Source organism: Cygnus atratus, chromosome 2, assembly GCF_013377495.2.
Source record: "Cygnus atratus isolate AKBS03 ecotype Queensland, Australia chromosome 2, CAtr_DNAZoo_HiC_assembly, whole genome shotgun sequence".
In the NCBI taxonomy this organism is placed as follows: Eukaryota; Metazoa; Chordata; class Aves; order Anseriformes; family Anatidae; genus Cygnus; species Cygnus atratus.
Genome location: NC_066363.1, coordinates 88,832,140 through 88,856,956, shown reverse-complemented (window position 1 = coordinate 88,856,956; position 24,817 = coordinate 88,832,140). Strand labels below are relative to the sequence as shown.

The 24,817-nt window shown below is 44.7% G+C and overlaps 1 pseudogene; it reads right to left on the bottom strand.

The window, feature by feature from the left end:
• Positions 1–11,489, bottom strand: part of LOC126913178 (uncharacterized) — a 28,829-nt pseudogene extending 17,340 nt beyond the window's left edge.
• Positions 11,490–24,817: the final 13,328 nt, after the last annotated feature.

The following is a 24,817-nucleotide window of genomic DNA, read 5'->3' as shown; positions in this document are numbered from 1 at the left end:
AATTGGCTGACGTGCAGGGCTCAAAGGGTTGTGGTAAATGGGGCCACATCAGGCTGGTAGCTGGTCACTAGTGGGGTCCCCCGAGGCTCCATTTTAGAGCCAATCCTTTTATAAAAGATTTGGATGTAGGACTAGAAGGTGTTTTGAGCAAATTTGCCGACAGCACCAAACTTGGAGGAGTTGTGGACTCGGATGAGAGTGGGAAGGCCTTGCAGAGAGATCTGGACAGAACGGAGAGCTGGGCAATCACCAACCACATGAAGTTTAACAAGAACAAGTGCCGAGTCCTGCACCTGGGATGGGGCAACCCTGGCTATACGTACAGACTGGGCAACGAGACGCTGGAGAGCAGCCCCGCAGAGAGGGATCTGGGGGTTGTGGTTGATAGCAAGTTGAATATGAGCCAGCAGTGCGCCCTGGCAGCCAGGAGGGCCAACCGTATCCTGGGGTGCATCAAGCGTGGCATTGCTAGTCAGTCGAGGGAAGTGATTGTCCCACCCTACTCTGCGCTGGTGCGGCCTCACCTCGAGTACTGTGTGCAGTTCTGGGCACCACAGTACAAAAGGGACGTGAAACTGTTGGAGAGTGTCCAGAGGAGGGCTATGAAGGTGGTGAAGGGCCTAGAGGGGAAGATGTATGAGGAGCGGCTGAGGTCACTTGGCCTGTTCAGCCTGGAAAAGAGGAGGCTGAGGGGAGACCTCATTGCGGCCTACAGCTTCCTCACAAGGGGGAGTGGAGGGGCATCTGTTCTCTTTAGTGGCAAACAATAGGACCCGTGGGAATGGAGTCAAGCTGCGACAGGGGAGGTTCAGGCTGGATATCAGGAAGAGGTTCTTCACTGAGAGGGTTGTCGCGCACTGGAACAGGCTCCCCAGGGACATAGTCACGGCATCAAGCCTGTCTGAATTTAAGAAGCGATTGGACTGTGCACTTAGTCTTATGGTCTGAATTTTTGGGTAGACCTGTGCAGTGCCAGGAGTTGGACTCGATGATCCTTGTGGGTCCCTTCCAACTCAGGATATTCTATGATTCTATGATTCTAAATGGATTGTTATTTAACAGCAACAAAATTATAGGCCTCATTTATAGGCCTGTAAGGTAAGGTTATGATATTTAATAGCAAGCAAATATGGATTTTATATATATTTTTTTTATTTAAAACTTGTGTTATGTATCCGTGACATTCATAATACCAGGAGACACAATAATTTAACTCAAACATATCATGAAACTTGTAGTAGAAAGTAGCCTTGACCATGGTGATGTGCTATAACACATAGTAGATATAGAAAGCTAAAAATAGACAGAAAAAATACATTCTTTAATATTCTAATCTGAAAGGCAAATAAACCATATCGTTTTTCAACTTCTATAAATTTTCTTTATACAAAGCTTTCAAGTTTTTCAAAAGATTTCAGATTCTTAATTTAGGTCTTCTAACCTTTAATTATCTTCCTGAACAACAGCTTGACTTCTGCTCTCTCCAGCAAGATGAGCAGCTAATGCTGCATCTCAAAGTGGTCAGCAGTTTGGAAGTTCAGATTGCCACTATTTATGTGCCTAAATATAATTCATTATTGCTTGTTTATACAGTGAAGGCACTATTTTTGCTTTTGTTTCAATTTTTGCACTGTTCTTTTTACTGCTTTCATTCAGAAGTCAATCAAGACTCTCCCTGAATTTCAGTATTTCAGTATTTGATGGCCTGACCCTTTCCACTGTTGAGTTAACAGTAATTGCTGATGCTCACCAGGGCCAAGGACTAAGTCCAAGGGCTCCAGCAAATGCTTGATCCAAATACACATAGATATTTAACAATTTCTGTGAACTATACTTCTGGGGAGTCAATATTTTTTTTCCTCATTAAAACATGCAATCTGAGGTGAGTATTTCCTGAGGTGTGGTAGACAACAGGAATTTCCCTTCCTGATGTTGGGCAATCTTTATTTTGAGCATGAATTATGGGATAACGGAAGCCTTTGCCCTGTTTACCTTTGGATTAATCTGCAAGTGAGATTTTTCTATGCAAGAAGGAACTGAAGAAGTTACAAGAGGGGTAAATTTCACTTTGTCCTTCCCAAAATATTTTAAAGTAATTAAATAGAAATCTGCCTCAGGAGTAGAGTGAAGTCAATGTTGATAGAAATTAGAAGAAAAGAAAGTAGATAACGGGCCCAATTTTCAGTGTTATATTTATGCAGTAGCTGAAGTTGTTTAAAGATAAACTATATTTCAGCATGCAGTTTGTATTCATTGACAACATTCTGAGAACTGGTACAAAAAAGGAAAACAAAAACAGTAGATTCTGAGAGTGACCCCAAAGGAGGCAGGGAAGTTACCAAAGCTTAGGGTTTGGTATAACTGGTAACTTGCTAATATGTCTTTAAAAATTATTTAACCAATTACAGATCTAATTTTAATATTCTCCTGTTTTGACATTTAGGAATATTTGTTTGGACTCTTTGATGCTATAGTGAACCAAGCAACAATTATTTGAGTTGGACATTTGAACTAAATCACAGAATCATCTAGGTTGGAAGAGACCTCCAAGATGTTGTGGTTTAACCCGGCTGGCAGCTAAACACCACGCAGCCGTTCGCTCACCCTCCCCCCTCCCTCTCTGGGATGGGGGAGAGAAATGAGAAAACTGAAGCCTGTGGGTTGAGATAGAGACAGTTTATTAGGACAGAAAATAAAATAATAATAACAATAATAATATGTACAAAACAAGTGATGCACAATGCAATTGCTCACCACCCGATGACCAATGCCCAGCCTATCCCTGAGCAGCCGGCCCCCCCACCCCGGCTAGCCACCCCAATATATTGTTTAGAATGACATCAGATGGTATGGAATACCCCTTTGGCCAGTTTGGGTCAGCTGTCCTGGGTCTGTCCCCTCCCAGCTCCTGCTGCACCCCCAGCCTGCCCACTGGCAGGACAGAGCAAGAAGCTGAAAAGTCCTTGGCTTAGTGTAAGCACTGCTCTACAACAATTAAAACATCAGTGTGTTATCAACATTATTCTCATCCTAAATCCAAAACATAGCACCCTACCAGCTACTAGGAGGAAAATTAACTCTATCCTAGCTAAAACCAGGACATATATCCACTCCTTATTCCATACTATTTATGTCATGCTCAGGTTACACGCTTTCCAATGTATTCCAATTGACCACCATTTTCATTTATAATATATAGAATGTCCACTGAATTTGCATAGTGCACGACTGACTTCAGGCTCCATCTGTCATCACAGTCTTTCAGGGCAGAAGAGATGATGTGTGATGTTGGACTGTCACATGTTGAAGCCCGTTCTCGTTCCATCACACCACTTCGCTTGTCCAATTCTATCAAAATTCATTCATCAGTATCTGCGTGGTTGTTACCGTGATACCATTAATAGGACTCTGACATATAGGAATCATGGTAGTGATGATATACAGTATTATACAATAATTAACATAACACAGTTCAACTCATGGGCTATTCTCACCCAGTATTAAATCCCCTTGAGGTACACGCCGGACCTCCCCATTCTTTTGCATTACCCACCAAGTGCATCCAGGTCCCTGGGCAAAAGCAATCCCACGAATGGGTTTGCCTTTTCCTGAGGCAGGAGTAGCCCGGACTGTTTTACCCAGCATGTTTCTGACGTGCTCTACAGGAACTTTATCCCCTTCTACAGTACGTAACAGGTTTGATTGGGCAGGTCCAGCTCGGTTGGCAGATCCCCTAGTATTGACTAACCAGGTGGCCTTTGCCAAATGTGTTTCCCAATTTTTGAACGTCCCAGCACCCATTGCTTTCAGTGTAGTCTTTAACAGTCCATTGTATCGTTCAACTTTCCCGGAGGCTGGTGCATGATAGGGGATGTGATACACCCACTCAATACCATGTTCTTTGGCCCAAGTGTCTATAAGGTTGTTTTGGAAATGAGTCCCATTGTCTGACTCAATTCTTTCTGGGGTGCCATGTCACCATAGGACTTGCTTTTCAAGGCCCAGGATAGTGTTCCGGGCGGTGGCATGGGGCACAGGATATGTTTCCAGCCATCCGGTGGTTGCTTCCACCATTGTAAGTACGTGGCGCTTGCCGTTGCGGGTTTGAGGGAGTGTGGTGTAATCAATCTGCCAGGCCTCTCCATATTTATATTTCAGCCATCGTCCTCCATACCAAAGAGGCTTTGACCGTTTGGCTTGCTTGATTGCAGCACATGTTTCACAATCATGAATAACCTGTGCTATAGTGTCCATGGTCAGGTCCACCCCTCGATCACGAGCCCATCTGTATGTTGCATCTCTACCTTGATGGCCTGAGGTGTCATGTGCCCATCGGGCTATAAATAATTCACCTTTATGTTGCCAGTCCAGGTCCACCTGAGCCACTTCAATCTTAGCAGCCTGATCCACCTGCTGGTTGTTTTGATGTTCTTCAGTAGCCCGATTCTTGGGCACATGAGCATCTACATGGCGTACCTTTACAACCAGGTTCTCTACCCGGGCAGCAATATCTTGCCACAATGCAGCAGCCCAGATGGGTTTGCCCCGGCATTCCCAGTTGTTCTGCTTCCATTGCTGTAGCCACCCCCAAAGGGCATTTGCTACCATCCATGAATCAGTACAGAGATAGAGAACTGGCCACTTTTCTCGTTCAGCAATATCTAAAGCCAGCTGGATGGCTTTCACTTCTGCAAACTGACTCAATTCACCTTCTCCCTCAGTAGCTTCTGCAACTCGTCGTGTAGGACTCCATACAGCAGCCTTCCATCTCTGATGCTTATCCCCAATACGACAGGACCCATCAGTGAACAGGGCATATTTCTTCTCATTTTCTGGTAGCTTGTTGTACAGTGGGGTTTCTTCAGCACGGGCCACCTCCTCCTCTGATGATATCCCAAAATATTTGCCTTCTGGCCAGTCCATAATCACTTCCAGGATTCCTGGGTGACTGGGGTTTCCTGCTCGAGCCCACTGAGTAATCAGTGCAACACACTTACGCCATGTAGCATCAGTTGCATGATGTGTAGAGGGGACCCTTCCTTTGAACATCCAGCCTAGTACCGGCAGTCGGGGTGCCAGGAGGAGCTGCGCTTCAGTACCGACCACTTCCGAAGCAGATCGAACTCCCTCATATGCTGCCAATATCTCCTTTTGGGTTGGAGTATAGCGGGCCTCAGATCCTCTGTATCCCCGACTCCAAAACCCCAGGGGTCGACCTCGAGTTTCCCCAAGCTCTTTCTGCCAGAGGCTCCAGGTGGGGCCCTTCTCCCCGGCTGCGGTGTAGAGCACATTCTTTACATCTGGTCCTGTTCGGACTGGCCCAAGGGCTACTGCATGAACTGTTTCCTGCTTAATTTGTTCAAAGGCTTGTCGTTGCTCAGGGCCCCATTCAAAAGCATTCTTTTTACGGGTTACTTGGTAGAGCGGGTTTACAATCAGACTGTAATTTGGAATATGCATTCTCCAAAACCCCACGACACCTAGGAAAGTTTGTGTTTCCTTTTTGCTAGTTGGTGGAGACATAGCTGTTATTTTGTTGATCACATCCATTGGGATTTGACGACGTCCATCTTGCCATTTTATTCCTAAAAACTGGATCTCTCGTGCAGGTCCTTTAACTTATTTTGTTTTATGGCAAAACCGGCTTTCAGAAGGATTTGGACTATTTTCTCCCCTTTCTCGAAAACTTCCTCTGCTGTGTCACCCCACACAATGATGTCATCGATGTACTGCAGATGTTCAGGAGCTTCCCCCTGTTCCAGCGCAGACTGGATCAGTCCATGGAAAATGGTAGGGCTGTGTTTCCACCCCTGGGACAGCCGATTCCAGGTGTATTGGACACCCTTCCAAGTGAAAGCAAACTGTGGCCTGCACTCTGCTGCTAGAGGGATGAAGAAAAATGCATTAGCGATATCAATTGTGGCATACCACTTGGCTGCCTTTGATTCCAGTTCATACTGGAGTTCTAGCATGTCCGGCACTGCAGCGCTCAGTGGTGGTGTGACTTTGTTCAGGCCACAATAGTCCACTGTTAGTCTCCACTCACCATTAGACTTTCGCACTGGCCATATGGGACTATTAAAAGGTGAATGGGTCTTGCTGATCACTCCTTGGCTCTCCAGTTGACAGATTAGCTTATGGATGGGAATCAGGGAGTCTCGGTTGGTGCAATATTGCCGCCGGTGCACAGTTGTGGTAGCGATTGGCACTTGCTGTTCTTCAACCCTCAGCAACCCCACAACAGAAGGGTCCTCTGAGAGACCGGGCAAGGTAGACAACTGTTTAATGTCCTCTATCTCTAAGGCAGCTATGCCAAAAGCCCACCGGAACCCTTTTGGGTCCTTGAAAAATCCTCTCCTGAGATAGTCTATGCCAAGGATGCACGGAGCATCCGGGCCAGTCACAATACGGTGCTTTTGCCACTCATTCCCAGTTAGACTCACTTCAGCCTCCAATACAGTTAACTGCTGGGATCCCCCCGTCACCCCATAAATACAGATGGGTTCTGGCCCTTTATAGCCTGATGGCATTAGAGTACATTGTGCACCGGTGTCTACTAAAGCCTTATACTTCTGTGCATCTGATGTGCCAGGCCATCGAATCCACACAGTCCAATAAACTCGATTGTCCCTTTCCTCCCCCTGGCTAGAGGCAGGGCCCCTCTAATCCTGGTCAGAATCTTCATTTCTGTGTCTGGAGGACTGCGCGCTGGAAGTTGTAGCAGCAAGTTTCTCAGGGAACCTCTTTTTTCCGATTGTTTTTCGTTGAAACTCACGTACCCGTGCCTCTAGGGTTGAAGTAGATTTTCCATCCCATTTTCTCATGTCCTCTCCATGGTCACGTAGGTAAAACCACAGAGTGGCATGGGGTGTGTACTCATTATATTGTCTTCCTTGCACAGAAGGACGCTTACCCCTGATAGCTGAGACACTGGTTTGTACAGGTGGAGAGGAAGATAATCACAGAATCACAGAATTGAAGGGGTTGGAAGGGACCTCGAAAGACCATCGGGTCCAACCCCCCTGCCAAAGCAGGCTCCTTAGAGCAGGCTGCCCAGGTAGGCGTCCAGACGTGCCTTGAATATCTCCAGAGAGGGAGACTCCACAACCTCCCTGGGCAGCCTGTTCCAGGGCTCCGTCACCCTTACTGTGAAGTTCTTTCGCATGCTGGTGCGGAACTTCCTGTGCTCTATCTTGGCCATTGCCCCTTGTCCTATCCCCACAAACCACTGAGAAGAGGTTGGCCAAATCCCTCTGTCTCCCACACCTCAGGTATTTATACACATTGATAAGATCCCCTCTCAGTCTTCTCTTCTCCAGGCTGAACAGACCCAGGTCTCACAGCCTTTCCTCATAGGGAAGATGCTCCAGGCCCCATATCATCTTTGTGGCCCTCCGCTGGACTCTTTCCAGGAGATCCCTGTCTTTTTTGTACCGGAGAGCCCAGAACTGGACACAGTACTCCAGGTGAGGCCTGACCAGGGTGGAGTAGAGGGGGAGGATCACCTCCCTTGACCTGCTGGCCATGCTCCTTTTAATGCACGCCAGGATCCCATTGGCCCTCTTGGCCACGAGGGCACACTGCCGGCTCGTGGTCAACCTGTCGTCCACCAGGACCCCCACGTCCTTCTCCTCAGAGCTCCTCTCCAGCAGGTCGTCCCCCAGCCTGTACTGATACATCGGGTTGTTCCTTCCCAGGTGCAGGACTCCACACTTGCTTGTGTTAAACCTCATTTGGTTTCTTCCTGCCCATCTCTCCAGTCAGTCCAGGTCTCGCTGAATGGCAGCACAGCCTTCTGGCGTGTCAGCCACTCCTCTCAGCTTCGTGTCATCGGCGTACTTGCTGAGGGCAGACACTATTCCCTCATCAAGGTCATCGATGAAGATGTTGAACAAAACCGGACCCAGCACCGACCCCTAGAGAACACCGCTAGTCACAGGTCTCCAGCCGGACTCTGCGCCACCGATCACCACCCTCTGAGCTCGGCCAGTCAGCCAGTTCTCAACCCACCTAACTGTCCACTCCTCTATCCCACACTTTCTCAGCTTAGCTATCAGGATGTCATGGGAGACAGTATCGAAAGCCTTGCTAAAGTCAAGGTAGATGACATCCACTGATCTGCCCCATCTACCCAGCTGGTGATGTCATCATAAAAGGCAACGAGGTTGGTTGAGCATGACTTCCCCTTGGTAAATCCATGCTGACTACTCCTCATAACATTCTTCTCTTCCAATTGTTTGGAGATGACATCCAGAATGAGCTGTTCCAACACCTTTCCAGGGACAGAGGTGAGACTGACTGGCCTGTAGTTTCCCGGATCCTCCTTCTTGCCCTTCTTGAAGACCGGAGTGACATTGGCTATCCTCCAATCTTCAGGCACCTCTCCTCTTCTCCAGGACCTTTCAAAGATGATATAGAGTGGTTCGGCGATCACCTCTGCCAACTCCCTTAGCACACGTGGATGCATCCCATCGGGACCCATGGATTTGTGTGCGTTGAGCCCACTCAGGCGCTCCCCAACTACTCTCGGGTCAACCATGGGGGAGCCCTCCATTTCCCAGCCCCCTTCTCCCCCCACCAGGGTCGACGAGTCCTGGGGGGGGGAGTCCTTGAAGCAAAGACTGAAGCAAAGAAAGCATTCAGTATCTCCGCCTTCTCGGCATTTCCTGTTACCAGGACACCCCCCTTGTTCAGCAAGGGACCTACATTATCCCTAGTCTTCCTTTTACTGTTTACATACTTAAAAAAGCCCTTCTTATTATCTTTTATCTCTTTTGCAAGCCTCATCTTTAGGTGGGCTTTAGCCTTCCTCGTCGCGTCCCTGCAGGCCCTGACAACACTTCTATACTCTTCCCAGGAGGACAGGCCCTTTTTCCACATTTCATAGACCTTCCTCCTCCTTTTGATCTTATCGATTAGCTCCTTGCTCATCCACAGAGGTTTCCTGCCCCCTTTCCCCGATTTCCTACTCTTAGGGATGCACCAATCCTGAGCTTGGAAGAAGTGCTGTTTAAATGTAGCCCAGCTCTCACAAGCACTCTTGCCTTCTAGCAACCTAGCCCAGGAGATACTTCCAAGCAGGTCCTGGAAGAGGTCAAAGTTGGCTCTCTGAAAGTCCAGGGTAGCAATCCTGCTTTTAGCCTTATTTCTTCCACCAAGTTCCATCTTGAACTCCACCATCTCATGATCGCTGCATCCCAAGCTGCCCCCAACCCTCACATCCCTAACAAGCCCATCCCTGTTGGTAAGGACAAGGTCCAGAAGCACCCCCAGCCTCATCGGCTCCTCCACCACCTGCAACAGAAAATTGTCTTCAATGCATTGTAGGAACCGTTTGCACTGCTCATGCCTGGCCAAGTTGCTTACCCAACAGATGTCTGGATAATTGAAGTCCCCCATGAGAACCACCCATGATCGTGAGGCTACTACCAGCTGTTTGTAGAAGGCCTCATCGACCTCCTCCTCCTGATCTGGTGACCTGTAGTACACCCCCACAACAGTGTCTCCCATACCAGCCCACCCCTTAATTCTCACCCACAAGCTCTCCACTTGTCTTTCACCCTCTTCCAGGTGGAGCTGGGTACACTCGAATTGCTCCCTCACATAAAGGGCAACCCCACCCCCTCGCTTCTCCAGCCTGTCTTTTCTAAAAAGGACATAGCCCTCCATGACAGCGTTCCAGTCATGTGAGCTGTCCCACCACGTCTGTGTGATTGCAACGAGATCGTGGCCCTGCGGCCGAACGCAGATCTCGAGCTCATCCTGTTTATTTCCCATGCTCTGCGCATTGGTGTAGAGGCACTTGAGGGAAGCAGCGGGTGCAGTTACCTCTGGAGGGATGCAAGAAGAAGATTCCGGACAGGGTATTGGGATCATTACCATCTCTGAGGAGCCCTCAGACAATCCTATGGGACAACTCAGAGGTGCTTCCCTTCTGCCTTCAACAGCGACAGCAATGACAACTTCCCCCAGCCCTTCTCTGTCACTTGTAGCTCCCCTCCCTTCCCCCGTCAAACCTAGTTTAAAGCCCTGGTAACCAGTCCAGAAAGCTTGCTCCCCAACACACTTGTGCCCCACTTGCTGAGTTGGAGGCGGTCATCAGCCCACATACCCGGCTTCTCAAAGGACTGACCAAGATCGAAATACCCAAATCCCTGGTCTGGACACCACCCCCTCAACCAGTCATTTACCTGTCCCATTCTCCTCCTTCTTTCTGGGTCCCAGCCACCCAGCAGGAGGACAGAGGAGAACACTACCTGCACCCCCGATCCCTTCAACATCCTTCCCAGGGATGCAAAATCCTTTTTAATATACCTCATTTTTCTAGTTGCAGCTTCCCTGGATCCAATCTGAATGACAACAAGAGGATAGTACTCCTCCGGTTTAAAGAGTTGTGGCAGAGCCTTCCTAACGTCTCTGACACGTGCCCCAGGAAGACAGCACACCTCTCTGGATAGATTGTCTGGTCGACAAATGGGAGCCTCAGTGCCCCTGAGCAAGGAGTCTCCTATCACTAAGACTCTCCGTTCTTTTTTTGTGGCACTGGTTGTGATGCAGCACCCCATCCGGTCCTGATCCCTATGCTGAGTACTTCCCCAAATGTTGACACGCTTCTCCGGGTTGCTTCCCGGGTTCGGACTACTGTCCAGACCCTCAACCTCTTCCTTTTCCTGCCTAAGAGCCTCAAATCTATTTCCCAAGGACACCATGGGAGTTGGTGGCATCATGGGTGTCGGAGGCAAACTGCGAGCTGTGACGAGGGTCCAGCCCCTTTTCTCTTGTGGGCAGACAAGCCCTCTGTCCTGCATGTGATCTGCTGGGTCAGCTTCTACCGCTGGCAGGGACATAGAAGGGGGCTGCAGGGTATCAGCAGGGGCAGGTTGACACCTCCTGTCTGTTACCCTCAGAGACTCCCAGGAGACCCTCAGGCTGCCAATTTCTTGCTGCAGCCCAGCCACCTGCTCAAGGAGTTCCTTAAGCAGGGCACACCTGCACCCATGACAGCCCTTTCCTCCCTCAGGACCCAGGTGGGTCTCCAGATACCGGAGCTCCCCACAGTCACCTGTCTGGACTGCCACTTCCCCCCTCAGGGGATCCACCTGAGTGCCCACATGAGTCCGGAGACGCAGCATCTCCTCTGTTTGCGTTGCCGCCTCGGACCGGCCGCTGCGACGGGTGTCCACCATGGTGAGGTCTACGTGCAACGAGGAAGCGTTGCCCGAGGAGAGGAAGGGAAGAGAAAGGGAGGTGGGAAATGGGGGAGAGGGCCCTCCTCGTACTCCTCCCTGCCCCGCTTGAACTGCCCTGCGCAAACTGCCTGCGCTAACTGCCAAGCCAGTCCTGTTAGCGCATCCTGCGCTAACTGCCAAGCCGGTCCTGTTAGCGCATCCTGTTGGCGGTGCTCCCGGGTCGCGGCGCTCCCTAGGGCCTGCTCTTATAGCGCCAGGGGGTGGGTGGGCTGCCGTCACCCCTGGCTCCGCCCGCAGCATGTGTCCGCACCGCCCACGGTGGTGTTGGTAATAGAAGATGAAATATACAATATTGCTTAATATGTGTTACATTTGCAATGTACTGTTCCGGGGCTGCACTTGGAAGATACAAAATATATGTGCAAGGATAGCATGAGAGAATGCACTGATTCATGATGAGGAGTAAGGAGGAGGACTAAAAGAATGCCCAATTTGCAAGACATCTAGATAACTTGGGCCTCTCAGACCCCGGGAACTGGATCAAACCAACCTTGCGGTTTGGACTGAGACCAAGGGCTCAGAGAGCATGTGTAAGAAGAAAAGGTTAAAAAGTTCAACTCTGATGAAGATATCTTACTTCATCCCAATGACCACCTGGACGACCACCAGAGAGTAATATGCAAGCACAGAAGGACTGATAAGATAATTAGCATAAGAAGCGGGGCTAGGCGGAGCTAGGAAATTAATATGCATAGATGTGTTGTGAAACCCAATGCATATGTAATATTTTAGGAGATAAAAGAGAACTGAGTGAGCAAATCGGACAAAGTTAGATTTGGGCAGGCATGCCCCTAACTTCCGGCGCCTAATAAAGCACCTTCATATAATCACTTTGTGGATTACGTGTCTTCATGAATGCTAACAGCGGCACAAGCACAGCTCCTGCCTGCTTGGAGGGAGGGGGCCAGGGCTGCGGCTCTGACCAACAGCTCTGCGCCGCGTTATTGGGGGGGATTAGGGGTTGGATCCGTTCAGGCTCCCTGCCAGGAGCCCTCGCTGCACCCAATCCGCATGAGGTCCTTGCTGAAATGGCAAATAAATTCTCTTTAATTTGGTGGACCTCTGCAGAAAGTTTCTCCACAGCCAAGACGCAGGCCTGTAGGGAAGAGGAGAGACTTTCTTCATACTGCCAGAGTTGTTTAGCCACTTCATCCACTGTGGGTTCCTCATCCTCTTTCCAGGCCATTATTGCCAATGAGCTGGCATATGATGATGGTGCACTCCGTACAAACTTCCACCACATGGGTCGTGTACGCTTGACTTCATCTGGATCTGTGGATATTTGTTCGTCATCTAGGTCCTCATAAATCACCTCCTGTACTGCTAATTCCCTCAGGTACTGGATTCCCTTCTGCATAGTGGTCCACTTGACTGGAAGACATACAATTTCTTCCTTGTAGGGATACCTTTCCTTCACAGCTGACAGGAGACGCCTCCAGAGGCTGTAAGGTCGTACTCCACCTCCAATTGCTTTGTCAATGCCTGCATCTCTAGCAAGGGATCCCAGCCGCCTGGCTTCCCTGCCCTCTAATTCCATGCTATTGGCTCCAGTGTCCCAGCACCGGAGCAGCCAGTTGACAGGCTGTTCACCTATACAGCGACTGAAATCTTTTCGCACATCTCGTAGCTCACACTCGTATAGGTTTCAGCTAGATACTGCTGTTTTTGCGACTCCTTCATCTTCATCCTCCTGCTCCTCTGATGGCCCGGCCTCGTCTTCTCTATACCTAGAGCTAGCAGAAGACTCTGCGTTCTAAACGACCTGACTCTCTATACCATTTTTTCACCTTGGTTATGGGTACAACCAACACTGGCACAGTTTGTTTCCCTGGCTCAGCCTTGGGGCCCATTTTAAGGCTTGGAGTGGCCGCTGGGTCTGTCTCAGAGGTTGAAGTGGCCGCCGGGTCCATCACTGGGGTTATATTGGCATTGAGTGCAGCTCAGTAAGCATAGGCCAAGCCCCAGCACATTACAGTGATTTCTGTATGTCTGGTACTGCCAGGGTGATGACACACATTTTTCAAGCACTCTACCAGTTTTTTAGGATTTTTCAGTTGTTCGGGGGTAAATTTCCAAAGCACTGGAGGTGCCCACTGCTCTAGATGCCTCCCCATATCCTCCCACTCTCCCTGCCACTCACAACTATCCTACCTCAGGACAGATCTCTGGATGACACTCTCAAGTATTTGTTTAACCTTAGACAAAACCTGAAGTGCATTCAGGAGACATAACAATGAGAACATGCTGGTCTGAACATCCCAAGGATATTTGAAGTTTTGGAAAGCTACCATAACTCGCTGGAGGAGAAGAGTGGGAGAGTGAACAAATGGGAAAAAACATCTTCCCCTGACCCTTCCATAGATTGGCTCCCTGAAGAAAAAGCATGAAAGGTGTAATTATTAATAGTTTCTCAGGTAGGGTTCCCAAAGTATGGAGTTGATCACAATGCTGAGTACAAATACCAGATTAGTCTCATGGCCGGTAATTTTATCATATCGTAAGCCAGTGTTACACAGTACAGCAAAATAATAACCCTGTACCAACCCCCAGAAGTGATAAGCAACACGACAGGGAACACATACACTAAGTAATGTGCTATATAACTCAATTCGGAAAACAGGCACAGCAGACTTGAGATCACAAAAACCGGCATTGTGATTAGTAATTATTAAACTGATGTAATGCTTATCAGAATCTTGTTTTAACACACTCTAGTCAGATCTCTCGTTATCTCAACCCTTCGTGCCCCATGTTGGGCGCCAAAAGGACTGTTGTGGTTTAACCCGGCTGGCAGCTAAACACCACGCAGCCGTTCGCTCACCCTCCCCCCTCCCTCTCTGGGATGGGGGAGAGAAATGAGAAAACTGAAGCCTGTGGGTTGAGATAGAGACAGTTTATTAGGACAGAAAATAAAATAATAATAACAATAATAATATGTACAAAATAAGTGATGCACAATGCAATTGCTCACCACCCGATGACCAATGCCCAGCCTATCCCTGAGCAGCCGGCCCCCCCACCCCGGCTAGCCACCCCGATATATTGTTTAGAATGACATCAGATGGTATGGAATACCCCTTTGGCCAGTTTGGGTCAGCTGTCCTGGGTCTGTCCCCTCCCAGCTCCTGCTGCACCCCTAGCCTGCCCACTGGCAGGACAGAGCGAGAAGCTGAAAAGTCCTTGGCTTGGTGTAAGCACTGCTCTACAACAATTAAAACATCAGTGTGTTATCAACATTATTCTCATCCTAAATCCAAAACATAGCACCCTACCAGCTACTAGGAGGAAAATTAACTCTATCCTAGCTAAAACCAGGACACAAGATCACCTAGTCCAACTTCTGACCTAACACTAACAAGTCCTCCACTAAACCATATCACTAAGCTCTACATCTAAACGTCTTTTAAAGACCTCCAGGGATGGTGACTCAACCACTTCCCTGGGCAGCCCATTCCAATGCCTAACAACCCTTTCAGTAAAGAAGTTCTTCCTAATATCCAACCTAAACCTCCCCTGTCGCAACTTGAGCCCATTCCCCCTCGTCCTGTCACTGGGCACGTGGGAGAATAGACAAATCCCCACCTCTCTACAGCCTCCTTTAAGGTACCTGTAGAGATCAATGAGGTTGCTCCTGAGCCTCCTCTTCTCCAGGCTAAACAACCCCAGCTTCCTCAGCTACTCCTCATAAGACTTGTTCTCCAGACCCTTTACCAGCTTCATTGCCCTTCTCTGAACATGCTCGAGCACCTCAATATCCTTCTTGTAGTGAGGGGCCCAAAACTGAACACAGTACTCAAGATGAGTCAGTTTGTTACTGATGAGCACAAACCTTCAGTCACTGTTCAAAGTGAATCTAAATTTGGTGATGTGGTGGGTAACCTTGTCCATCCCCTTGACACTCACCCAGCAAAGTGTAATTGAGCAGAGGATGGAGAACAGGGGTTTATGGTAAGTCCATAACTGTTCTGCCACTCTTTTCTCCTCACAATTTTTTCCTGCTCTGATGTGGATCCTTCCATGGGCTGGAGTCTATCAGGAAAAATCTGCTCCAGTGTAGGTTCTCTGTGGGCCACAGTTCCTTCAGGAAATAACCAACTGCTTTGGTGTGAGGTCCTTTCCGGGCTGCAAGGTGAATATCCACTTTGGTCTGCTCCTCTCCATGGGCTGCAGGGAAATAACCTGATTCACCATGCTCCTCTCCATGAGCCTCAGGGAACATGAGAGGTATTGCTTGGAGCACCTCCACCACCTCTTTATTCTCTTGGCTTTTGCAGGATTGTTTCTCACATTTTTCTCCCTTCTTGTCTGCTTCTATGTCATTTTTGCCCTTTCTTAATATGTTTTCAGAGAGGAACCATACACATGGCTGATGGGCTGTTTTCTCTTGTGGTTCCGTGGCAGAGAAGGCTAGAATTAGCTGTGTCCAAGCCAGGACATCACCTGATATCCCCTCAGAGATGTGACATCTGCAGACCACTCTATTACCAAAATCTTGCCACCTACATCCACTACAGTTTACGTTTCAGACACATTTAGATTTTCAGGCTCTTTCTTGCCATTAGATATTGGGCATAACAACTTCAAACTGCAGGGAATTGCTAGAAGGAAAGGAAGTTTGGATGCACTCTTAGTCTCATGTCCTTAACTGCATTGTCTGAGCACAGTTTTCTTAAATTGAATGAAGGTCTACTGGCTTATATCAGCCTAAGTGTATTTTCAGGGCTTACAGAGGTGGCATCTTGCCAGTTTGCCCATAAGTACATGTTGTGGTTTAGCCCAGCTGGCAGCCAAACACCACACAGCCGTTCGCTCACCCTCCCCACTCCCTCTCCGGGATGGGGGAGAGAAACGGGAAAGTGAAGCCTGTTAGTTGAGATAAAGACAGTTTATTAAGACAGGAAAAATAATAACAATAATAATAATAATAATAATAGTATTAATAGTAATAATGTGTACGAAATAAGTGATGCACAATGCAATTGCTCACCACCCGTTGACCAATGCCCAGCCTATCCCCGAGCAGCCGGCCCCCCCTCCATCCCGGCTAGCCACCCCTATATATTGTTCAGCATGACGTCAGATGGTATGGAATACCCCTTTGGCCAGTTTGGGTCAGCTGTCCTGGGTCTGTCCCCTCCCAGCTCCTGCTGCATCCCTAGCCTGCTCGCTAGCAGGACAGAGCGAGAAGCCGAAAAGTCCTTGGCTTGGTGTAAGCACTGCTCTGCAACAATTTAAACATCAGCATGTTATCAGCGCTCTTCTCATTCTAATCCAAAACATAGCACCCTGCCAGCTACTAGGAGGAAAATTAACTCTGTCCTAACTGAAACCAGGACAGTACATTTTTCCAGCACACAGAAAAATGAAGACCTTTTTGAAAACAAGAATCAGCTTTTCATTTTTTTCCTTTTTATGATGATTGAAAAAGTTGAGAAACTAATTCAGGATTATTAGAATATGCACTTGATAGGTGGGAAAATCTGGTATATGTTCCAGCTCTAATTGTAGCAGTAACCTGCTACAGTACTGTGGATTATTTTGCAGTAGATACCTTTCCTTCCCTTTTGTAGCTGTTTTACTTTTTATTAAATACAAGTACAATCAAGTAAATTGAAACACATTATTTAATAATATATTTAGAGAATATACGTGGCCACTGCTCTGCTGTGATTTTGGATAAATGCCACAGACAATAAAACGTATTTCACCGTCTTTTTTTGTGTACTGATTTAAAAAAATTCCAAGGAGAAACTTAACCCTGAGGAAAAATGATTCCATTAGATTTTGTTATTTAGTATGAAAAATGGTCAATGGCCAGAGTGTCATCTGTAGGGAACGTCTCTTCTTTTATATGTTTATAATTGTTGGAGACTTTGAAAAGCTCCTGACAGCAATATAGGACTCTTTGAAGCAAAACCACTACTAAATATAGAGTTGTTGGAAGTAGTTGCTAATGAACAGATTGTTATCCACATTTTAAGCTTAAATACAGGAGAAAGTAACTGGATGAACAAGAGGAAGCAGAATGCTACGTTCTTAGAATTTCTGCATATACTGAAATCGTTAAACTCTGAAACCTGTCTTTTCAAGGTCCTTCATTGTAATCTATTATCTTTCACTCCCCAGTGGTACCACAAAGGCATCAGTTTGATGATATATTGCAAATAACAATGTAATTACATTGGTTTAACATGACAACTGGGATTCACTTGAACTTTTTAAAACTTCTAATCCTTAAAATAAATTATGAACTGAAAAAAAAAAAAAAAGGAAAAAAAAAAGAAAAGAAAAGAAATAGAAAAGAAGTCACTAGTTAGAAAGAATAGAATTCTCCATACATTTTGGAGAACTACAATGTTCTGGGGCTTTTTTTTGGGGGGGGGAATTTGTATAATAGCCTTAGTAGGAAATGCAGTCCACAGCTATCCAATTTATTTAAAACATCTTTTCTTTCTGTTTCTTAGGTTTGCTGAAGTACTAAGTCCCATTGTAGATTACAAGTCATCTACAGATTTTAGAGATTTTAGTTAAACTTCTAAGAACTAAAACTAAACCTTTGTTACTATTTTGATTAGAAAAAAAAAAATCATAATCAGCCTTATAACTTCTTTTTTCTTTTTTTTCTCTTACCTTAAAGCTTTTTTTTTTTTTTTTTTTTTTTTTTTCCCTGGTCATTTTTTCTCTCATATTTAACTGCTGAACTGTATTGATTCATTTCTTGCAAAACTGGAAGTCTGATTTCAGGCAGCTAAAAATTGGCTTTCCCTGTAATGTTCATATATTTAAGTATATAAACTTTAAAACTATGGCATGGTGTTGCTTCTGTGTAATGGTGATCCACCTGTAGAAGGCAAAACACATTTTGAAACTTTGAATTACACCTATTAATGCAAAGGTGTGGTCAGCTTTTTTTTTTTTTTCATTTGTGGAAATATTACTGTTTTCTCAAACAGCTCCCCATGATGTTTTATCTCCATTGGTGTTTCCCAGTGGTCAATTTTGCATATTTAGAGAGAAACATAGCAAGCAAAAAACCCAACTTTTAATCCTTGTAAACTAAGGATTTAAGATGATTTTAGAATAGATGAATAAAGACTCATTGTTTCCAGCCTGCTTACCCCTTGAATTTGCGAGAATAACCTTGAATGGCTGAAGAGTATATTCACTGCTTTTTGTTCAGAGTAATCACACTAGGACCTAGCATTAGCAGCAATGGAATATGCTTACCTTGAATCTTCCAGGCATTTATCCCTACTCAAGCAGAACCTCTTCAGGCAAAAGATACCTTTCTTTTCCCAAGAAAGAAAGGCAGGTAAGGCGAATCTCTCTGTGCAGTTGCTAAAGAAAGGAACTCTGGGACAGCTTAGAGGAAGACAGGATAGGTTCCTGCATTAAATTACTTTCTGGAGTAGTATTCTCAGCAAGGACATAACTATATTTTCTTTGGAGTGGTGCCTGGATACTCTCTGAGATTCAAAAGGCAGAGGCTGTTTACCTGTTATTCCCATGTTTTGGAATCTGCAGAACTTCTTTGGAGCTTGCTGATTGCCTGCAGTAGACTGTTTTGGGATGATAATAGCATATGTTTATACAGATTCTTCCACATTTATTCTCTTGGCAAAGGAGCTGATTGATGTATATCAGAATGGTGGCCAGTTGCACCTTGACATTTAGGCATTTTGGTTATTGTGTGATTGAAAATAGAACATGAAACTGGAAGTACAAATGTAGAGAAGCTTTTAGGTCGCCTTGAGCTGAAATTCTGATGCAGACATTATTCATATATCTTTTGCTTGCTAGTTATTGATGAAGCATCCTGTGCATGTGTCTCATACTAGAATGTAAACATATTTATGGCTCTATTAGGAAATACATATGGTTTGTACATTATAATAATGAGAAAAAATTAAAAGGCAATTTTATTCCATGTACTTATAACTATACCGTGTACTAGTTTGTTGTTGTTGTTTTTTAATAATTCTTAATGTTAGAATTCTTATTCTGCAGTGCACTGTAAAGTTCAGCAAATTTCAGAAAGATTAAAATTTTGAATCTATTGGATTTGTGAATAGATACAAAATGTATAATCATTTTACAGCTAGTATTTTAAAGCTTAAATCATTTGCATGATTATTCAGCTCAGTTTTAATATTTTGCTGAATTAGCATAGCCAGTAAGGAAATAACAATTGCTTCAATCAAAACCTATAGTCTTTCAGATTTCTAGATCTGCTTGAAGTAACTGTAATGTATGTGTGAAAAAGTGAAAATGAGTATCTTGATGAATGCCTTCTTCTTTGAAAAGTGTTGGTTAGTGTTAGAATCCCTGCAACATACTCAACTTACAGTCTGCTTGTTTTGTAGAAATATTTTCCATAGGGGAGACCATATTCTATGTACTCCCTGCTAATATTTTTACTTACATGCAACTGTTTCTGTTAGCAGTCCATATGCTTTGGCGATGGGTGGGATGTGTACTCCCATTATTTTACGTTTTTTGGAAAGGTCATGTACAAAAGGTTGTCTATGAGTGTTCACTTTCAATTGAGGAAAGATGATCACAGAAGCATGATGATGTTTTAGTGCACTGTTAGTGTTTATACATCACCCATTTTAGAGTTTAAGGGATATGGTCTATATGTTAACAGATGTTTCAGGTAACCTGAAGTAGAAGAAAGTATTATCAGATTACATTGTTCCATAAGCAATGGACGTATCTCAAACCTTTGTTACACTTTATGTTATTTGAATTGAAAATGAAGAGTGTTGCCCACATAATAATCTGTTAGGATTAAAAATCTTGAAAAGTAGACAGAAGACTATAATAATCTCTCTTTCTTCAGAAAAATGTAAAGATTTATAGACCACAGTGAATTATTTTTAAACGTAAAAGAGTGGTATACACAAACAAAGCCTTTCTCCCTGCATAGGGAGAAAGAACCTATGAAAAATTCTGGGGCAAAATGTTCCAAATGAATTTCAGGTTGCATGGATTTAACTGAACTGGAAGGTTACTTCCCAGTGTTGGTTTCTGGCTTTTTTTTCCTGTAACCTTTCTTTCTCTTTGTGAAGATTAGAAATTGTGAAGAATGCTACAAAACTGAGAAAAGAAGTTTTGCCTATTGAATTGTCAGAGCTTGAATAACTCCCTTTGTACTGTATTTTTTAAGGTGGAGAAAATAATCTTTTAAACTTGGCAAGTTTCAAAATGAACTGTTAACATATTTATTGAATGAGTGCTTTCATTTTGTGATATAATTAACATCAGCTCATGAATTTCTGTTCTGAGTAGTGTTTAGAATATGTGTCCATACGTGTGTGTGTGCATATACAATATACTAGCAACTGCTTGTTACTACTTTTGTTCAGGAAAATTCACTCAGCACGTTTAAAATTATCTTTAAAGCATATTATATCATTTCTTGAGATAGACATCTTCATTTTATCATTACTTAACAGGAATTCATATTGCAATTCCTCTAACAAGAGAACACTTTTTAGCACTGACAGTTAACTAATTTGTTCTTATGCAATATAAATATTTAGATATTCACAATTTCTGGTAACAGTGACCAGGAACACTCTGGATTTTACATAAATCTCAAAAAAAAAATAAAATTATCATTTACACAATAGCTTGAGATAGAAGAGAAGAGGGACAGAAAATATGTTACCTATGTCAGAGGAAATTAGGAACCGCCGCATGTGTGGTGTGAAGTCTCGAATGGAGATGTGAACTTGTCCCTAGCCATAACAGGGAACTGTTTTGGGGACTGCTACCTTGTGCAGAAATGGTGTATGGTTTCAGTCTTTTGCTTTATCAGGCAAGAATCTGAGTTCCTACAGTTGCTATGGAACAAATGGCTCTTCCCTCTGTCAAGTTACCGTTGCTCAGCCTAGCAGAGGCAGCTTGTGTAATTAACAGAATTTTTAGTTAGCTTTTTAATAATGAAGACAGATACTGTTAGGACTCCTTTAACTAACATGAAGTTTTTTTTATTTTATTCCTTTTTTTTTTTCCGAGCGTATACACCAAACATCTAAATCATAACATTCCCCAAGCAGCACATATATGAGAAAAATCTTTGTATTTCTTAGATTTGGCAATGTGTGGTGGCTTTACCCAGCTGGGGAGCTAAGCTCCACCACAACCACTCACCCACTTCCCCTTCTCAAAGGGAAATGGGGAGAAAATAGAACAAGAAGTGCTCAAGTGTTGAGACAAGGATGGGGAGATAGCTCAACAATTACAAACATAGGAAAAACAGACTCAGCATAGGGAGATTAATAAAATTTATTACTTATTACTAACAAGCTAGAGCAGCGAGAAACAAAGGAAACAAACTAAAACCACCTTCCCCCATCCACCCTCTTCCAACTCCTCTCCCCAAGTGGGAACACGGGAATGGAATGGGGGCTGCAGTCAGTCTATAGCACTTCACTGCTCCTTCACAGTCACCTTCTGCCACTGCTCCAACATGGGGTTGCTCCCACAGGATGCCATCCTTCCCAAACTGATCCTGCGGGGGCTTCCCACATGCAGCAGCTCTTCAAGAACTGCTTCAAATATGGGAGCATACTATGGGTATCACTCAACAATTATTGTCATGGGCAAAATAGACTCAGAATAGGGGGTTTAATTAAATTGATTACCTATTACTAACAAGCTAGAGCAGTGAGAAACAAACAAAAAACACCTTTCCCCCATCCACCTTCTTCCAACTCCTCCCCCCAAGCTGCGCAGGGGAACAGGGAATGGGGGCTGTGGTCAGTCCATAACACTTTGTCTCTGCCGCTCCTTCACGGTCACTCTCTGCCCCTGCTCCACGTGGGATCCCTCCCACGGGATGCCATCCTTCCCGAACTGAGCCTACAGGGGCTGCCCACAGGCAACAGCTCTTCAAGAACTGCTCCCACATGGCTCTGTACCACGGGGTCCATCCGCCAGGAGCAAACTGCTCCAGCATGGGTCCCCCACGGGCGGCAGCTCCGCCCAGACCCCCTGCTCCTGCGTGGGCTCCTCTCCACAGGCTGCAGCTCCGGCCTGGGGCCTGCTCCTGTGGGGGCTCTCCATGGGCCACAGCCTCCTCCAGGCCACATCCACCTGCTCCACCGGGGGCTCTTCCACAGGCCACAGGGGAACTTCTGCTGAGTGCCTAGAGCACCTCTGGCCCTCCTTCTGCTCTCCTTCAGGTCTGCAGGGATGTTTCTCACTCCTCACTATCCCAGCTGTTTTTGGGCAGCATTGATTGTTGTTGTTGTTGTTTTCCCTTTCTTAAATCTGCTCTCACAGAGGTGCAAACAACCTCGCTTATTGGCTCAGCTGTGGCTAGCAGTGGTTCCCTCTGGATCCAGCTGAAACTGGCCCTTATCTAACATGGGGCAACTGCTGGATTCTTTTCATGGAGGCCACCCCTGCATCCCCCTGCTACCAAAACATTGCCATGTAAATCCAATACACAATAATTCATGAAAAGCTGCAATAATTTGAAAATGACAAGATGAATTATAATTTTCTAATTCACACTCAATGCTCAAAATTGATAAGTCCATATTTTGGGTGTAATTCAGCTTTAAGGACAACCATTCCTGATTCCTCCTAGCACAGGAAATCAAAATTCTCCATTCTGGGTATAAACAATGACCAAGTCAGAAGTAGAACATTTATTTGATCATCCTTTCCATTCATGCATAGCAGTTGCAAATCAGTTTCAGTGTTCTTGGTCATCTGTTTGTGTATCAACAGCATTTAGCCAGAACAACTGTTGCAAAGTAAGACTGTTCTTAGCCCCAGACAAAAGAGTTGGACTTTTGTCTTTTAAGATAGAAGCAGTACATAATTTATTTCAGGTTTGTATCAAAACATATGCTGTAATTAGATAAGAAATACTACAGTACATACTTTAAAGCATTGAAGTCAATGAGCTGTCTTGTAGGGAGGAAGGGAAAAATGCCTTAGTCGTGCAAACCTCATCTGGGTTGAAGTAGAATGATGTGTAACCTGCTGAAGCAGAGACCAATTATTTCTGTAAAAGTTCCTCCATACCCACCCAAGTCCATGAATTTGTTTAAGTCTCTGAACCTGGGACAGAGGTGAAAAAAAGTAAAACAAATTAAAATACATACATAGTTTTATATATATTGAAACAGCAAATATTTCATTTAATCTTCATGTTACCTTACAGTGTACAGATTATTTATATGTTTTCCACAGGAAAAAAAAAATACAAACACATAGTTAAATAGCAGCCTCACAGACTGAGGTAAATAACAAAAATGTTTTTTGGTTTTGCAAAATTTCCATGAGTACAGCATGAGAAAATACAGATCTTGACGTTTAAAATCAAATCACATAAACCAGCTTATTATCTTATTTACAGATACTGCTTTCCTTTGAAGCTAATCATTTTAAGCGATTAACTATTCACATAATGAAATGCTTTGCTACCCTTCATTTCCTGACTTTTCCTTTTCAAAATGAACTTTGAAAGTTAATGTTTGAAATATTTTTAAATGGCATTTAATTTTCACATTGTACTGAATAATTTATTACTGTTATGCCCCCCTCTAAACAATTTCAAAGCAGAAACAGTGAGGATTCTAAGTGGTTTTCTTTAAAGAGCTCAAGTGTCCATCATCTCTGTTCCAGCTTACCCTTGAAGTCTCACTTTTTAAGCTGAAAACAAGGTGGACGATAATACTATACCATTTGTACTGAACAACATTTGAATTTAAAAATTGTTTTAGAAAAGACATTGTTTGCTGTTGTATACTGGCAACAACCTGCAGGCAAATACTACAGGCAGTAATAATAATAATAATAATAAGTAACAAATAACAAATAACAGCAAATAACAAAAAAGTATATGCTGAAGAAGTGCTGTAACTACTTATTCTGTTTGACTTTGAGAAGATTTTGGGTAGATGGTTTACATGAGTAATTCTGTTCACCAAGTATGCCAGGTGAGCTGAAGGCAAGCATACAGTAGAAAGACTTTAAATGATATAAACATATCTATTGTGTAAACTAACATCAAAAATTCTTCTCCGAAGGCCTAGATTTCTCCTTACTTCTGCTTATTTCTGAATTCAGTTTTGCACTGAATGCTTATGGCAACCTTATTAGTTTTTGTTTTTTTTTGAAATTTTTTTATCACTTCTTAGATATTCACATGGATTCTTTCTCCCCACACCTCTCTTTGCCTCTCTCTCTTTTTTTCTGTCTTAACATAAGGCCCCCAGGCCCCCTTAGAATCTTGCTTTGGAGAGCAGAAGAGTGAGGATTTGCTCCCCCCTGGTCCCCCTGGCCCTGCCTCCCCCACTTTTTTTTTTTTACCTTTTTTTTTTTTTTCCTGGAATGCAGGAAAAACAGTACCTTGTAGTCAGTCAGACTGACTTATATTACATAGTTACTTGGAGAGCCTTAAGAGCCCACTGGGGACCTAGGAGCGCTCAATGAAAGAATCACGTTGAGATGTGCTGTGGCAGCAAAAAGGAATAAAAGGTGCTTTGAATGCCATAAAATTAAATTGATCTTCACAGTGACAAGTGACAGCAATAGATAAGGTC